Genomic DNA, 14,653 nt, shown 5'->3' on the forward strand with positions numbered 1-14,653 from the left:
ATCTGATCCAATAGCAAACTAGCCATGTCAATAGCTTTTTGCACGTTTGCGGGTTTGGAAGTAGTGACCCTGCCTTGAATATTCTCACTTAGACCTTCGATGTACAGCTCTACCTTACGCCTTTCAGGAGTAACCATTTCCAGATACATTAACGCCAGCTCAAAGAACCTCTTGTTATAGGCGGTGATATTGTTGCCTACCAACTTCAGCTCTTGGAACTCGCGTTCCATTTTCTTAATCTCATTTCTTGAACAATACTCCTCTATCATTCTTTGCTTCAGAGTGTCCCAAGATAGGGCATAAGCTTGATCTTGACCCAGGGACTGAGCATAGTTATTCCACCAGGTGAGCGCACTGTCCGACAGTGTGCCCGTAGCAAAACCTACCCGGTCATTATCATTACACCCACTAATGCGAAAAACCGACTCAAGCTTCTCAAACCATCTAGTGACACCAACTGGTCCCTCAGTTCCGTTGAAAGAATGTGGGTTGCAACTAGTGAACGTTTTGTAAGAACATCCGTTGCGGCCTTGAGTGCCGTTCCCATTGGTGTTGCTCAAACCACCACGATCATTACTATTCCGAACGTTGTTAAATTCCCTCAGTAGTTCAGCTCTTTCGGCCGCGATTCCTTCAGCGACCATTCTCCTGATTTGAGCGGCGGTTGATTCCTTCGGAGGCATCTTCAACACAGAAAAACAATAGGTCAGTGTCAAAACAACGCTATATATGAAAATATACTAGCAACGAGTGTTGAAGACTAGTAAATAATAGTACGAAAAGATTCGCTAGTAGTGAGAAGTAGCGTAAGTAGTATTAGTAGTGATAGTAGTGTTAGTAGCGTCACCGGTGATAGTAGTGGTAGTAGTGACACTAGTGGTAGTAGTGACACTAGTGGTAGTAGTAGCAGTAGCACTAAGTAGTAACATTAATGGCAATAGTAGTATTAAAACATAACACAAGTATTATGGTCATACAAAGTTACTAAATATAGAATAATACCGCATGCAATAAAAGATAATAGTTATTAATAGCATAAACCACCATTATTATAAATGAAATCCATAAGCGATAAACCAATATTCAAGAGTAGTAACCCAAACAATAAACATAATGTACTAGTAGCCCGGTTTATAACACCCGGTAAGTCTTATATAACCAATTAAAGAAAGAATGGTGGGTGGAAAAGAAGTTCATGGTCAATGACCCTTCACTTCCTCTTCTGTCAGGTACGGGAGGCAGGTCCATCATTCCTCGGCCTATTACGTTCCGCCTCCAATGCAACAACCCTGGCAGTCAAGGCTGCTATCAATCTCGTCATCTCAACGAACCTCGCTTTGGCCTCATACGTATAAGTATTTATACTTGTGACCCTTTCGTCCAACCTATCAAGATCATCGGGGTGCGGGTATGTCCTAGCAATATCGCTCAAAGCGTTAACATGATCAACTACATCCCTGTTGCGGTTAGTGTGAATCAAATCCAATGCATAAAGGTTCACGGGATGATTGGGTATCTGATGCAGAGTAGGTGCTGGTGCTGGGGTAGGAGCAGGTGCATTTACCTCAGCCACACTTGAGTCATTGCTACTGTTTCCTGAATCCCGTGACATCTAGCTTACAATGCAAGAACACAAACCAACAGATTAGCCAAGTAAATAATGTTAGTCACAAAGTACTCATGTAATGACTAAGTCCTGGTCGTAGTCTAGACTCTTCAAGGTGTCCTAATGACCATATCAGACACTCGAATGCAAGTCCTAGTTTCCCTACGAACCGTTAGTTCTGATACCAACTAAAACACCCCGCCAAATTTCCATCTGACGGCGCGTTAATCCATGTCCCACAGTTAACAGTTACGCCCTCTATATGAGACGTTTAAAGCAATCGCATTTAATTTTATTAAAAGTTGACTTTCAAAAACATAAGTCAATAATTCCAAAACGGAAACACTGTTGTGATCGTAACCATAAGCCAATGGTATTTAAACAGTTATAAAAGTTTTAAATGCGAAAGTAAGTAATGTTCATTAAATCAAATGCTGACTTCACGGCCAGACATGCAGCAAACACAGCGGAAGCCTACCTCTTAAGGACCTCAGAATAAAAACATACAAAACATGTCAACAATAATGTTGGTAAATCTACAGGTTTAAACTAATGTAGTAGTATCTGAAAAACAGTTATCAAAAAAATGGTTTAGTTTCCTTGACCACGAGATTTTAATGTTTGCATAATCTGAGCACCTGAATACTAGCAATGACCCGAGTATAGAAGCCACTATACCCACCTTTACCTCCTAAAATATTATACACTTGTTCGAGCGTATCTAATGTTCAAAATAAATGCACCACAGTTTTTATAGCGGGTGAGGTTGTCAACCTAACGGATCCATCCATCTAAATCGTGCTTACACCGACGGTATTAAAAGTATTCAAGCTAGAGGCTTTGTGAACAAACTCAGTACACATATATAGTACTCGTGTCAATACAAAAGCATTTGATAAAGTAAGTATAACAGCGTGTATTCTCATCCCTGAAAACATGTAAAAAGCGGACTGTAGACTCACCTTTGAATAAGCTTGGATGACTGACAAAAACTTGTACGGTTTACAGCTGAATAATGCAATCTAAGTATACGTATTTAGGTTGGTCAATATATGCATCTTAAATAAGGGTGGTTTCATAGTATACGTTGTCTTATTGCTCGACTCGACGCATTTCAAAGCAAAAGTCAACTATGTCATGTAAGTCAAACAAAGTCAACCGAAAGTCAAACTTGGTCAAAGTAGTTAACTAAAGTCAAAATCAGTAGGTTCATGTCAGATCTTGGTCAACATGTCAAACCTAAGTCAAACAATACGTTTCAGGTCATGAATAATCATTTTCACAATTTCAGTTTATCGTTGTGCACAAAGTTCATGAACACGTAGCATACTTAGCACATTATCTCATAGCACAAAATTCAAGTAAACATGGAAAACTCCAGATCATAAATATACTTAAAATAGATTCCAAAAATTCTGGCCAGGGGCTCATACGATAATTAAAAGTCAGGAATCAGAAGGGGTACATTTGGGGTTTTCCCAGTCAGTTTCTGACCGCGCACTGATTTCGTTTTGGCTATAACCGGAGTTAGGAACATGCAATTGATACAAGACCAGTGGCCATAGTTCAAAGACAAGCCAAAGTAACACATATAAAAAATCTAGCAACTTTTGTTTAGCCAATTTGTACAGTTTATTCGTGCAAGTTGAATATTCGGTTTTCAGCTCAAATCAGAATTTACATAAAGTATGGCTCTATTGTGCCCATTGCATAAGGTTTCAGAGATTGAAATAAACGAAAAATAAGTCATATATCATGTTAAGTTTCATTTTCCAGAATTATACATGCTCATGCAATAAACACCATCCACAGAGTACAAAACAGTGAGCAAGTTACAGATTCGATTCCCATTTAGTTAGTCACATTCGCACGCGAATATCCGAAGATCTAGATACAATTAGCCTATGATATCTACATGAAAAGTGAAGTACTTTTTGTCTAAATTTCAAATATGCAAATCTTTAATCACAGAAGTTAACACATTTTATCATACAAGGTTATTTTCATGCAAGTTCTGTATAAAACTACTTTTACACTAATTCAAGCATATCTCGGGCTATACATAAGCAAACGACATGATATCCTAGTCTAAATTGAGTGTTTTTAAATTATATTTCCAGTGGTATAAGTTTCACATGCCAATTCGTTGTCTATCAATACCAGATTTCTGATCAAGCAACAAAACACAACGATAATTCAAATTGACATAACTTAATCATACGGAAACGAAATCAAGCGAATCCAAAGCCTAAACTCAATAGTTTTTCGTAAGGAATCTAAATATAACATAATAATTAACATTTGAAAAACTTAATTTTAATGATCAAACAAAAACAAATTCGTTTTTAAACCCTAGCGCATCAAACAATCAAAATAACGATAACAATTAACACGTACGCGTATAGACTTGAGCAATTGACAACATATCTATGAAACTCTAATAAAAATCAGATTTTACAAATTAGGGTTCATGTAAATGTACCTTAGATCGCTAAAAGAATTATACCAACGCATAGAGGAGATCAAGAATTGCAACTTTCGTGTTCAAGGTTTTATCAAAAATTGAAAAGTAAGAGTTATGGGATGGTGGTTGAAGAATGGAGCAGAGGGAGGAGGGAGTCGACTGCTTTCTTTTTGTGTGAGAGTTTTATCTAATTTTAGGTTAATATTTCTATTTATACTAACCCTAGTTTAAACAATTAGCACATAAGCCCCTCAAGTTGTCAAAATTCAACATAAAAGGGTGGAGAGGGGGTGGTCGGCCGAATGGGCCCCATTGGGTACTCCCGGGCTCGTGTTTTGCAATTCCGTGTAATCGTGGTCCATTTTAAGTGTCGTTTAGTCGTACCGAGGGCCCGGAACGCTAACCCGATCGTTAAAAGCAACCAATCGTTTAATTTATTAAAAACCCAATAAATTAAATATTTTAAAAAGTTAATAATCAATAAAATTAATTATTAAAATAAACCCGAGCGTTTCGTTGCTCAAAAAGCAGTTATCAAAAGCGTATCGTTTTTATCGTATTTCATTATCCGAAATATTTATTTGAATTAATATCCACCCATATTAATTATTATAACCCTCCAAAGATCAAGTACACATTTATTACACGTAAACGCACAAAAGGTCAAATAATCGCCGTTAAATAAACTAACGGAAGGTTAACGAAAGTAACGGAAAAAGCAGGGTTGTTACAGTTTTACTACGACGGCGTATGTCCGATTTTACGGTGTTCATCGTGTTTCCAGGTTTTAAATCATTAAGTTAGCATATCATATAGATATAGAACATGTGTTTAGTTGATTTTAAAATTCAAGTTAGAAGGATTAACTTTGTTTGCGAACAAGTTTAGAATTAACTAAACTATGTTCTAGTGATTACAAGTTTAAATCTTCGAATAAGATAGTTATATATATATGAATTGAATGATGATAAGAACATCATTACTACCTCAAGTTTAGTAGGTAAACCTACTGGAAGTGACAAAAATTGATCTAGCTTCAAAGGATCTTGGATGGCTTGAAAGTTCTTGAAGTAGAATCATGACATGAAAACAAGTTCAAGTAAGATTATCACTCGAATTAAGATTGTTATAGTTATAGAAATTGAATTAAAGTTTGAATATGAGTATTACCTTAATTTAGAAAGATAACCTACTGTAAATAATAAAGATTTCTTGAGATTGGATGATCACTTGAAATGGATTTGCAAGACTGGAAGTAAGCTAGTAAGCTTGAAAGTATTTGTGAAGTGTTCTTGATGTGTTCTTGAATGATGATGTTTCTTGATTGTAATTAAAGCTAGATTGACCTAGATGATCAATATTACTGAAGTATAGACGTTCTTAAGTTTAGAGAGAGTTAAGATGGAGAGAATTTGGATTAGAAAATCAAAGAAATGTGATGTGTGTGTTGTTTGAAAAAAATGCCTAATGCTTAGTCAATATAAGGTTACTAGTTTTTGTTTTCATGCTCATAAGTCATGCTAGTTGTCAAATGATGGTCCCACATGTCTTGGTGACTCACAAGGGCTGCTAAGAGTCGATCATTGGAGTGTATATACCAATAGTAAATACATCTAGAAGCTGTGTATTGTACGAGTACGAATACGGGTGTATACGAGTAGAATTGTTGATGAAAATGAATGAGAATGCAATTGTAAGCATTTTTGATAAGTAGAAGTACTTTGAAATGTGACTTAAAGTCTTTCAAAAGTGTATGAATACATCTTAAAATACTACATGAATATATACATTTTAACTGAGTCGTTAAGTCATCGTTAGTCGTTACATGTAAGTGTTGTTTTGAAACCTTTAAGTTAACGATCTCATTTAATGTAGTTAACCCATTGTTTATTATATCTAATGAGATATTAAATTATTACATTATCATGATATTATGATGTATGAATATATCTTAATATGATATATATACATTAAAATGTCGTTACAACGATAATCGTTACATATATGCCTCGTTTCGAAATTCTTAAGTTAGTAGTCTTGTTTTACATATGTAGTTCATTGTTAACATACATAATGATATATATAATTATCATTTTATCATGTTAAATATAGTGTAACAATACCTTAATATGATACATATGTATTTAGTAAGACGTTGTTATAACGATAATCGTTATATATATCGTTTCGAGTTTCTTAACTTAGTAATCTCATTTTTATGTATTTAACTCATTGTTAATATACCTAGTGAGATAATTACTTATCATAATATCATGTTAACTATATATATATATCCATATATATATATATATATATCCATATATATATATATATATATATATATATATATATATATATATATATATATATATATATATATATATATATATATATATATCATATAGTTTTTACAAGTTTTAACGTTCGTGAATCGCCGGTCAACTCGGGTGGTCAATTGTCTACATTAAACTCATTTCAAATAATCAAGTCTTAACAAGTTTAATTTCTTAACATGTTGGAAACATTTAATCATGTAAATTATCAATTTCATTTAATATATATAAACATGGAAAAGTTCGGGTCACTACAGCAAGCGCGCTAAAAAGACGAAAGGTAGTCTTACTTTCCTCATGTCGCTGAAATTTGCGCTACCTTTTATGTTGCTGACCAGTTATCTTCTTATTTGCAGAGGCTCGCCTACAATTTTACGGCATGAATGACTTGCTGTCTATCCCGGAGGCTACAGCAACCTTTCAGTTCAACTACTTGGAAGACATCAAGCTTCCCAATTACTTTGGGCATCTGTCGCCCAAGGCAGCGTGGCGCTTTGATGTTCAACTGGCTATGTTGAACCTCATGCGCTCTAAAAGTTGCCTTAAGGAGGCAAAGGCTCACTTGGACAGCGCTGGCTCTTCTACACCAGGCGCACTGTCTACTGAACAGTTGCATGACCGTATCGTGCATCTGAAGTCGGATTTTGAGCAGTCTGAAAAGGTGCACTAAGAGGCAGTCAGCACCTCGTCTGCTCTAGCTGCGGAGAATTTAGCATCTCAAGTTGAGGGTTTGACCGAAAAGGTCAGGTCCCTCGAGTCTGAAAAGAGCTCTTGGGAGGGAGAGTGCGAAAGCTTGACTGATCGCTTAAGTACCTGTCAGGTTGATCGTGACACGGCAAAGTGTCAGTTCGAGACCTTAAAAAAAGGGATCCCTACGCTTGTTGCTCGTGCTTGTGACTCGAAATACGTGAGCGATCTTCTTGTTGACGCCATTCTTGCTTTCAAGGCAGAGCAGAGGCTTGTGTTCTGGAAGAAGATTCAGCCTCTCATCCAATCTTCTGAGGCCTTTCTGAGGCCTTGGACACCCTTATTGCCAAGGAAGTGGATACCTTTGCGGTGCAGAAGAGCAAAGAGGTGGCACCGATACTGATGAACATCATGGTCCCTTCTCTTGTGGCTTTATCCGAGGACCCCGCTGCTGATGCTCATCGTTTGTTAAATGACCCATTGTAATTTTGTAATTTTCCTTAAGAATATAATAACTTTCTTGGTAATAATAAAAATTTATTTTGTTGACTTCTCTGTATTGTGCATGGTTTGCATGTTGTAATGCGTTTAAAGTTTACAAGTGCGCGTTAGCAATTTATGCTTAAGCATATTTCGTTGTTAACCATAGATGGTATACATGCGCTAGAAATGATTCTGTCCTTTGCGATTTGTATGTTTCCAAGTGCAATTGTCAAACATTAGTGCGACCAGGTATATGGATCATGTTCGCGATTCTTGTATGATCATGCGCGTAAGATCATTTGTTAAAATGTTTGGCTAAGTTTTCATTGATTTTCATCGTAATTATACTCGAGGCATGTCAACATTTAACTTATCACATATATTGTTGTGCACACAATATATGCTTAAGTTAAGCATACGTGTGTGCGCATCGGGAGTCTTCTAAGTGCGCCAACACTTAGGATTGAGGTCAGGCGTGACCAACGTCATCGTTTATAGTCATGACTTGTAGATATCGAGTTCTGCGCGTGTTGGTTAGGTCAACCCAATGACGCTTAACCGTCCGGTTATAATAGACTAGCTTAGAGATTGTGCTGCACGGGTGCCGGAGAGAGCAACCCTTCAAAGGCAGGAGTGCGCTGCCTAAGAGATTGTGCGTACCATTTTCAAATTTGAGAGCTACTTTGCATATAATGGCATAAAGAATATGGCAGACGATAACTTGAAGGCAATAATTAAACATAGATACACATGCACGTAAAGCGCTTAAGAGACATTATTTCATCAGTGCAGATTTTTAAACATGCGCTAAACATGGCGCGCTCAATAACTTCCTATCTTTCTAATACCAGTAATAGCTGTATCCACCTTGATCATAACTGTAGCCACATGCTCTCTCCTCCCTCAACTTCTCGTCCTTGTATTCTTCGAACTCATAGTCCACGCTGGCAATTTTGTCTCCCTCGTCATTTCCGGCTCGAGAAGAGCCGACCCCATTTTTCGTCACCTTTGCCTCGGCTTGAATACTTCGGATCTGCGGATACCAGCCAAATAGTGTTGCAAATCAACGAAAGCGCGAGTATGTGTGCAGGCGCACTCTAATATGCGTCTTATGTTTCGAATTATGTAAGATTGTGCTCATTTTAATGCGGTAAGCGCGCAGACTGGTTGCACGTTTATTGCATTTTATCCAGCGAAGTATGCAAGCGCCGACTTTGCTGTTAAGCCACTACGCATGACCTGTGATTTTAATTTTTAAAATAATTTACTACATATGTTTGCGTGTACCTGTCGAAGTCGAAAGTCCTCTGCGGTAACTTTGGACTTGAGTGTGGCTTCTCCTAGCGGGGTGGGTAGCTTTATGATTCCTCGGTAAAGGCAGGTGCTGATGGCGAAGTGTGATAGCACCAGTTGTCCAAGGATAGCGTCGTCTTCCGATTCAGCACGTATCACTTTGAAGTCGACCACCATCGTGTGCGCCCTTTCCTTGTGTTGATCGTCCCGCAAAGTTAACGCTGCCCCGAGTATCTGTAGTGACCCGAACTTTTCCATGTTTATATATATTAAATGAAATTTATTTTTACATGATTAAATGTTTCCAACATGTTAAGCAATCAAACTTGTTAAGACTTGATTATTTGAAATGAGTTTCATGTAGACAATTGACCACCCAAGTTGACCGGCGATTCACGAACGTTAAAACTTGTAAAAATGACATGACGATATATATATATGGATATACATATAGTTAACATGAGATTATGATAAGTGAGTATCTCCATAAGTATATTAACAATGAGTTATATACATAAAAACAAGACTACTAACTTAAGGATTTCGAAACGAGACATATATGTAACGATTATCGTTGTAACGACATTTAAATGTATATATATCATATTAAGATATATTAATATATCATAATATCATGTTAAGATAATAATTTAACATCTCATTAGATATAATAAACAATGGGTTAACCACATTAAATGAGATTGTTAACTTAAAGGTTTCAAAACAACACTTACATGTAACGACTAACGATGACTTAATGACTCAGTTAAAATGTATATACATGTAGTGTATTTAGATGTATTAATATACTTTTGGAAGACATCAAGACATATATCAAAACACTAATACTTAACGAAAATGGGTGCAGTTACATTCCCATTCGTTTTTCATCAAGAATTCTAGTCGTATTCATACCCGTATTATACACAGCTTCTAGACGTACTTACTGTGGGTATATACCAATAGGAACTAGCATGGGATTCCACTCTTGATTATGTCATGTATTACTAATCAATTTTAACTTCTACCATGAACTAGTCAATTAACTATAACTCCTTTTAACCCCACTCACCACTCACCACTTACCACTCATCATTCACTCCATTTCACTTCCAATTCTCTTTCTAATTCTCTCTCAGCACACACATACACAAACACACACACACACACACACACACACACACACTTATGAACGAATTTTTCCAGTAGCTAATAATCATCTTCATCAAAAATTACTTCAAGAATCAAGCTATAATCATCTTAGGAAGAACACTTCAAGAACACTTCGAAAATCCTTTCAAGTTTACTAGTTTACATCCAAGCTTTCTAATCCATTCCAAGTAATCATCTAAGATCAAGAAACCTTTGTTATTTACAGTAGGTTATCTTTCTTATTCAAGGTAATAATCATATTTAAACTTTGATTCAATTTCTATAACTATAAACTATCTTAATTCGAGTAAAAATCTTACTTGAACTTGTTTTTGTGTCATGATCCTACTTCAAGAAGTTTCAAGCCATCCAAGATCCTTTGAAGCTAGATCATTTCTTATCACTTCTAGTAGGTTTACCTACTAAACTTAAGGTAGTAATGATGTTCATAACATCATTCGATTCATACATATAAAACTATCTTATTCGAAGATTTAAACTTGTAATCACTAGAACATAGTTTAGTTAATTCTAAACTTGTTCGCAAATAAAGTTAATCCTTCTAACTTGACTTTTAAAATCAACTAAACACATGTTCTATATCTATATGATATGCTAACTTAATGATTTAAAACCTGGAAACACGAAAACACCGTAAAACCGGACATACGCCGTCGTAGTAACACCGCGGGCTATTTTGGGTTTGATAATTAAAAACTATGATAAACTTTGATTTAAAATTTGTTCTTCTGGGAAAATGATTTTTCTTATGAACATGAAACTATATCCAAAAATCATGGTTAAACTCAAAGTAGAAGTATGTTTTTCAAAATGGTCATCAAGAAGTCGTTCTTTCGACTGAAATGACTACCTCTTACAAAAACTACTTGTAACTTATATTTTCGACTATAAACCTATACTTTTTCTGTATAGATTCATAAAATAGAGTTCCATATGAAATCATAGCAATTTGATTCACTCAAAACGGATTAAAAACAAAGAAGTTATGGGTAAAACAAGATTGGATATTTTTTTATTGTTGTAGCTACGGGAAATATTGTAAAAATTCTATACAAATCATAACTTAACAAACTTATATTGTATTATTCATGTATTATAATATATATTATGTAATCTTGGGATACCATAGACACGTATACAATGTTTTGACATATCATATCGACCCATCTATATAATATATTTTGGAACAACCATAGACACTCTATATGCAGTAATGTTGGAGTTAACTATACAGGGTTGAGGTTGATTCCAAAATAATATATATAGTTTGAGTTGTGATCTAGCCTGAGGCTTGTATACACTGGGTCGTGGATTGATCCAAGATAATTTATATTTATTTCTGTACATCTAACTATGGACAACTAGTTGTAGGTTATTAACGAGGACAACTGACTTAATAAGCTTAAAACATTATAACGTATTAAAAAATGTTGTAAATATATTTTGAGCATATTTTGATATATATGTACTTATTTGTATAGATTCGTGAATCGACCAGTGGCCAAGTCTTACTTCCCGATGAAGTAAAAATCTGTGAAAGTGAGTTATAGTCCCACTTTTAAAATCTAATATTTTGGGATGAGAATACATGCAGTTTTATAAATGTTTTACGAAATAGACGCAAGTAAATGAAACTACATTATATGGTTGAATGATCGAAGCCGAATATGCCCTTTTTACTTGGTAGCCTAAGAATTAGTAAACCGATCTACTAATTGACGCGAATCCTAAAGATAGATCTATTGGGCCTAACGAACCCCATCCAAAGTACCGGATGCTTTAGTACTTCGAATTCGTTTATATCATGTCCGAAGGATTTCCCGGAATGATAGTGGATATTCTTATATGCATCTTGTTAATGTCGGTTACCAGGTATTCACCATATGAATGATTTTTATCTCTATGTATGGGAAGTATATTGAAATATGAAATCTTGTGGTCTATTATTTCGATTTGATAAATATATAGGTTAAACCTATAACTCACCAACATTTTTTTGACGTTTTAAGCATGTTTATTCTCAGGTGATTATTAAGAGCTTCCGCTGTTGCATACTAAAATAAGGACAAGATTTGGAGTCCATGCTTGTATGATATTGTGTAAAAACTGCATTCAAGAAACTTATTTTTGATGTAATATATTCTTATTGTAAACCATTATGTAATGGTCGTGTGTAAACAGTATATTTTAGATTATCATTATTTGATAATCTACGTAATACTTTTTAAACCTTTATCGATAAAATAAAGGTTATGCTTGTTTTAAAAAATGAATGCAGTCTTTGAAAAACGTCTCATATAGAGGTCAAAACCTCGCGACGAAATCAATTAATATGGAACGTTTATAATCAATATGAATGGGACATTTCAGTATCCCCTTTGACCAAGCTGGGTCTCCATTAATCCATCTGAACTGTTGTTTTACCTTTCTTAAGTTGTGCTTCACTGTGTAGGCTAGGTTCTCGAAATAATGAAAGAACATGACATTGACACAGCTGCCAGTATCGATGAGAACCTTATCAATGTGTTGAGTACATTCAGGCATTTAACCTTCTACCACGAGCGGGGCGCATTTCCTCTCGAAAATGGGCTCGCGCGGGAGATGCGCTTTCAGGGTCTCATACGGTAGCAGCGGCTCTTTCTCAACTTCCTTCTTCTTCTCCCATGAAAAGACATAGATGACCTTGTTTTTCTCAACTCATTCGTTCTCCTTCTTATACCCTCCTGATTCATCCTTCCCTGGTTTCAAGTGTTTCAACTCTCCGCGTTTGAGACACTCAACCACTTTATCAACCAATGCTTTGTAGCGATTGGTTTTGTGCCCGAAGTCATCGTGAAAGTCACAAAACTTGGACTTATCACGTCGCGCGTACTCAGACATGCGAGCGGGCTTCTCGAACGTTTTAGAGATTGGCTCAGTCACATAGATCTCTTTCAAACTCTCGGTGAGGCTCCTGATCAAATCTTGTTTGTTCTCCCTGGTGTCGTTGTCCGTGCTCCGATGATGTTACTGGTTGTTGTTGCTCCCTTGGTGGTTTCGCTGGTGCTTCCTATCATTGTGGTGATTGTTGCCGTGGTAGCGGTAGGGGCTAGAGTCGTGTTGGCTTCTCCCGAAACCACCTGACTGGCGTCCACCCCTTGGCGAGTCGTAACCGTCGCGCCTGCCATTTCCTGGGCTCCTGTAACTCGAGTACCTGGTGGTGTCTTCTTCAGCGCACATGTGTTCATGCGCTTACCTTATCGCTTCTGCAAGTGTTTCTGGAGGACGCTTCCTAAGCCTCTGCCACAACGTCAGGTGGCGCTCCCTACAGATTCCATGTATGAAAACGGATACCTTCAGTTACTCTGTGCAGTTGGGAACTCTGGCTACCTCTTGGCAATACCTGTCGATGAACTGTCCTAAGGACTCCCCTCGCTCATGGTTGATGTCATGACATTCAACATGCGTCCTTTGAGTTGCGCGCATGTTATGAAAGTTAAGCAGGAAGCGCGTTCGGAGATCATCATAGCAGCTTATAACTGGCGCTGGCAAGTTGTTAAACCACTGCCGAGCTACGCCTTTAAGTAGTGGTGGGAACTCCATGCATTTTGTCTCGTCAGCCCAGCGCTGGTTTCGTGCTATACCTTCATACTTTTGCAAGAAGTCATCTGGGTCTGAGAATCCATCATAGTACCCCAGGGTTAGCGGTATCACGGGCAGCGGCGTAGAAACATGGCTTAGTATGTGCGCCGAGAACTTTTCACCAGTGGGCGCTGTTTCGAAAGAGGGTTTGACGGGTACTCCTTTCATCCCTGCGTACAGGTTTTTAATCATGAGCTCGGCCTTTCCCGGTTGCTCAAACTTATGCACCATATCATCTGGCACGACATTCATCAAAGCGTAAATCAGATTAGCTTGGCTCTGGGAGCGTTGTTCGCGTGTTCATGCCGGCGACTCTGTGGATGCACCTCTCCCTGCAGACGAAGTTCCCTGCGCAAATGTGGTAGTGCTAGACCCGGGTGTGGTTGGGGAGGCATCTCTTTGAGGTGAAGGTGAGGGTCGCGCGCCCTGGGAGCCAGCGGGACTGCTAGTGTGGCTAGGACTATTGCGCGCGGATTCAGTTGTTAGATAGATGGGTATGAATCCCGTACTTGTGGTGTTCGAGGCCCATGGTATCGGCCTAATCGCTTTTGGAGTCTTGAAGGACGACACGGGTGCGCCAGGGGGAGGCATCTGTGCGCCTCTTGGTGGCGCGTTGTCAGAAGTTCCTGCCGATCCCTTGACGGCTGGCTTAGGTCCTGTATGCGAGGTAGCTCGCGCTTGCGCGGGCTTTTGTACTTCCTGCTTGCTGGCCATTTCAACACCTGTCACTGTATCAAAAGGAAACAAGCGAGTTGTTAGAGGACATACAAAAAAAAGATCAAACCGAAATCTTTTAACTTGTGCGTCCTACGAATAGCGCCAAAAGATCAAGCATAGAATGATCGGGTCGGGTTCGGTCCATGCTTGACATCAATAGAGGGGGATTTAAAGGTCAATTGGGTTTAACTCTCTGGTCCGGAGTACCGTGAATAAGCCCTCACGAGATGAGGATCTCAACAGGGGTGGTTAAACGTAGACCCATCATCGGCGGGT

The sequence above is a fragment of the Rutidosis leptorrhynchoides genome, chromosome 1 (genome assembly GCF_046630445.1).
Source record: "Rutidosis leptorrhynchoides isolate AG116_Rl617_1_P2 chromosome 1, CSIRO_AGI_Rlap_v1, whole genome shotgun sequence".
Taxonomy (NCBI): Eukaryota; Viridiplantae; Streptophyta; class Magnoliopsida; order Asterales; family Asteraceae; genus Rutidosis; species Rutidosis leptorrhynchoides.